The 5,050-nt window shown below is 34.6% G+C and overlaps 1 protein-coding gene across 2 annotated transcripts in view; it reads right to left on the reverse strand.

Moving 5' to 3' along the window:
- Positions 1-5,050, reverse strand: part of LOC108734872 (homeotic protein Sex combs reduced) — a 98,164-nt gene that overhangs the window by 24,937 nt on the left and 68,177 nt on the right. The gene's annotated exons all lie outside the window — the stretch shown is intronic.

A 5,050-nucleotide genomic window follows, 5' to 3' on the forward strand; every position in this document is an offset into this window, starting at 1 on the left:
GCAGTTTCGACAGAATACAGACCACTTCGAATTATTTTATTTTATTTTATTACTTAATAGTTTTGTTTATTTTATAAGAATTGAACAAAAAATGTATAGTTGTTTTCCAACTTTAAAAATTGCTATTATTCTTCAAAGAGCTTGTATTGTAATGTGTTCTTTGTACTGTAAGTTTTTTTTCTTCATAAATATGACTGAATATAATATTCAAGTATTCGACACTTCAAAATAATTTCAAAAGCAATTAAATGTGATGTAAATATCTATAGGAAATGTATAAGCGCTCTCTGTTTCAACCAAAGCGGTGGGAGTGTCACCGATATCATAGACACGCACTAAAAATGTAAAGCGAACCTTTGAAGTAAAATAGCTTGAAACCCTTGATCTAAAGTGGAACTACTTATCTATTTTGAAATATCGTTTCAGGAATTAGCACTGGCTTTTACCTACAAAGATTTGTTACAAACAGAAAAAGAAATTCATAGGAAATATTATCTACATCTACACATATATAACTTTCAAAGAAACAATACTACTGCTAGATATAACTTATGCTTATTTTATTGAGAGCGTCTTTCGTTGCACAAAGTTTTAATTGTATATCAAGTCGACTCTATAACAATAAAATATACACGTCCAAGTACCAATGGTAATAAATTTGTGGAAATTGCAAAACATAAAACGTGATTTCAAACTTATAACAGTTTCGGCAAATATGAAAAAAACCATAAGAATAAGAACATATACAATTGAAAACAGAGAGTCGCCATCTACCTACTATTAAGTTGTTTATCCCTTAATGTTTAACAAAATGCTTGCAGAAGAATGTCGAAAGTCGCTCTTTAAAGAAGCGATTTCCATATTTGTTTTGCTACTGAATCCATATTGATCCATCTTTTTTGGTGAAACCCCATTTTGACAACAAAATAGTAAACTGACAATAGTCTTATGCGTCTATCTGTTTCATTCACAAAAACACCGTTAGGGTTCCGACATTTATTATTGGTTTGGTCATGAAAAATATGGCGTTTTTAGGGTTAAATACAAAACGGTTGCTTTTCACAGAATCTTGCGTATTCTTATTAAAAACCGCCCCAACACATATTAAGAACCGCTTCTCTACAAAGCTAATTAAAATAACACATTTTGTTCTTATTAAGTACAAACCGTAACTGTTCTAAGTAATATTTTCCAGGAAATGGTATCAAGAAACTGGAAGGCAAAGGATCTGAGGTTTTCTGCCACACCTCGTACATGCACAGCAATTTTAGGTTCGTAGTTGTGATTTTTTATTTAACGTTATCTATCCTCATCATCATACGGTCATTAGTCCTAAGACTGGTTGGACACGCACCTCCACTTTTTCCTATCCGCAATTCCCTAAAACTAGAACATCCTACATCCTTAACTATTTGTGGACAGTAATCTAATTTAGGTCTACCCCTACTTCTGTTAACTCCTGTTTCTACTTCTAATATGTCTCTGACTAGACTTTCATACCTGAGAAAGTGTCCTACCAATGTAGCTCGCCTATTTATTATTGACTTCCATAGAGTCCTTTCTTCTCCTATTCTTCCTAATACCTCTTTATTTCTAACCTTCTCCACCAACGGTATCCTGATCATTCACCGGTAACACCACATTTCAAACGCTTCTACTCTTTTCTTTTCCGCCGCACCCACCGTTCATGTTTCGCGCCCTTACAGCGCCGCGCTCCAAACATACACCTTTAACAATCTTTTTCGAATTTCTAAATTAACCGTTCGAGAGCATAAAAGCTTTATATCCCTACTACTCCTTCCGTCCTGACTGAACTGACTTCCTAGATACCTAAAATCAGTCACGTCTTTCACTAATTTTTCTAACTAGAATATATGTTTAAGTTTATATTTACTTTAGACTAAACCCCCACCGCAACATTCTTCATATGATTATGATGCGATTTGTTTTTACATTTGCTTTTTCTGAAATCTGAAAAATTATTGAATAGTTTCTCTCTATTATTAATGAGATCACAAAAAGCAATCATCTCACCAGTAGGTCCAGAAAAAGAATTATCTATTACTCTGAACTATAAAATTTGCTCCAGGCTCTAAGGCATTGCATTTCTAATAGGAGAAAGACGTTACAGAATTTTATCGAATAAGAACCAGGAGGGGTAAATTAATGCCTCATTTGCAAAGTGTCTAGCATTTGGTATGAGTAGGATTATCTAACGTCGGTCGTTTATTAATTATATCAATGCCTTAGTGCACATGTACACTCATTTATAAAGGCGAAGCACCGTTTCTGCTGGCATAGTAATTGTCCTAATTTTTCGATCCGTTTAACAAATTAGAAAATTAAAATAAAATTCGTTTAGAGAGTGGCTGGCGTATGCGGCGTTCAGAACATGACTGTTTTACAGTTGGTTTGCTGTCGTAACACTAAAGTTTACTACAATATTGCTTCCGTAACTTTCATTTGGATTTTATTAGACATTTAGACATTACGTTTCATTAATCATCGTAATCCTTTGGTCAGAGATGCATAAATTATGTAACCCGCGCCCTTCACACACACATCTTCAGCGGAAGTGTTCTGATAAAGTTGGAAAGGGTATCCGTGTAAAAGTCATACGTGCTCGGCTCTTAAATACACACTTAAAATACAATAGCACACCTTGCGCGGAAGTATCACTACAATAGTCATCTGGACGCCGGCGACAGTTAATTAATCAATTAATTTGATAAAGGATTTGAATAATTACACCCCCACCACTACCGCGACTGGAAACACCAGATGGTTTGACAACGAACCACATGTAAACGGCATTCTAATAAGAACTTAAGGGGTTTTCTAAAACAATAGTTTTTTAACTGTTAGATAAACAACATACATATCTATCGATGCTACTTATGACCCTAGGCAAAAATTTTCAGTCTCTCTCCAGTCTCTTAGAATCTTTCAGAGTCTTTCAGCGTCTCTGAGAGCGTCTCTCATAATTTTTCAGTTATTGCCTAGGTGTTTTTATGGATCTCACACAGTCTGTATGAGAGACTGGAACGATAAAATTGTTAATACAGAGATTCGAGTCTCTCACAGAGAGACTGAATGAATAAAACTGAAAAATTGAGAGGCTCGAGTCTCTCGTAGAAAGACTGGGATCTCTGAAATATGTTGGACTTTTAACCATGTCTATCGAGACATCACTTATTGAGAGATTCGAGTCTCTCGTTCAGAGATTGGATACGAAATGAGGATCTCTCTATGAGCGACTCGAGTCTCTCGTTCAGAGACGCCAAACAGTTTTTTTGACAGTCTCTCGACAGTCTCTCTCAGCGACACCAGAGAGACTCGATGGGAGACGGAGACTCGAGTCTCGCTTTCAGAGACTCTGAGAGACTGAACATTTTTATCTCGGGAAGTATATCGACGTATGTTTCATTTTATGCCGTAAATATGTTACATTGAATATTTTTCATAAGAATATCAATATACGTTTTAATAGACGTGTGCGTCCATGTACTTCACTTTCCAGCCACAACATACCCTTAAGTCTCTCAAAGTACCACAAAGGTTGCATGTCGGTAGCTGTGGTGGTATGGGAGATAAGGTAGTTAAATGTGGTCGACTTAGAGCATTTTCATATTTCGATCAATGTGTTTTAAAAAATGAAATCATTTATGTTCTAATTTTTTCCAACTTGAGCGGCGTGAGTATTTTTGGGTCGTCGACCAGTCACCATATACCAGTTTACAATAAGTGAGAATGTACTATAATATTCCTGAATATTCTACAGCTACAATGCCTAAGATTGCCTTCAAGTAAAATATTCTAAAGTGGACCGGAAGGATGGAGAACGTTCAAGAATACTCACGAACCATTACGTACGAATCATGAGAATGTATTGTGGCTTTTTATATACATTTCGAGCAAACAGCTTTTTGGAATCTTTTATAATTTAAGATTTGTCCAGTTTGATGTATAAGTGTTGGGTTTATGGTTCAACCACCAGATACCAAACACCAGTTTATAATAAGTGAGAATGTACCCGATAGAATGTTCTTTAGTATTCCTAGGGTGGTTCTCAACTAGAATGTTCTCGAATATCTATGATTGTCCTAAAGTAGAATGTTCTAAAGTGAACCGGACCACAAGAATCGAGAACATTCTGGAATGTTCGGTTACCATTATGTATGAGTGGTGAAGCTGGGTTTTGACTCTAAATTAGGGCATTTCGACCAGTAACCAAAACAATGTTTGAAATCTCCCATAATGTTCAAGATTTCTCTAGTATAATGTGCGCTTGGGTTTGCGAACCAGTCACCAAACACCATTTTAGAATAAGTAGAAATGTAAAGCCAGCGAAGTAGGTTGTCTTTAGCCAATTTTTAAATTCACTGAGAAATGACCAATAACATTATTATTTTTATCGTATGAAAGCACCCTCGGAAATGTTGTGAATTCCTTTTATTAATGGGCCTGTACTAGCAATGTGTATAGCATAGTATAAATTATCCAGGACAGATTGAAGGTCATTCAAAAATTAGAAACGCTAAACAAATTAATAAAAAATTATTGAAAGGGGGAAATGAGTTGAATATTTTAGAATTTATTAATTAAAACTATGACAGACAATAAGAGATATTGTTGCAGCTTTAACTTATTGTTTCTCTTAGTCGTTACAAAACAATGTTAGTATCTTTGTCTTATTTTTGTACAAATAAAATATGTAGTTTACGTCAACTAATAATATTCGGTAGTGAAGCTATTACTGAAAGTTATTATAAAAAATTTCAAGAAGAAATGTGGAAGACAAAATTTTCAAATTCAAATAAAGTAATTTCGAATAGCCTGAATTTTGTTAATTTTGTGACAAAACGATGAATAATACAAGTACAGAGTACAAGAACGAAGTTTCCAAGAAAATTTGATAAAAATAGTATACTTATAAATTAAAGTCAACGAATTCGATATCGTGCGAAGATATCTTTGTTTTTCTTTTAATGATGACCTCATGTGTGTTGTTTCATGAAGTCGACTTTTCGACATCTTCTCTCGTCAAAAA

This window comes from Agrilus planipennis, unplaced genomic scaffold (genome assembly GCF_000699045.2).
Source record: "Agrilus planipennis isolate EAB-ADULT unplaced genomic scaffold, Apla_2.0 scaffold50, whole genome shotgun sequence".
Classification (NCBI taxonomy): Eukaryota; Metazoa; Arthropoda; class Insecta; order Coleoptera; family Buprestidae; genus Agrilus; species Agrilus planipennis.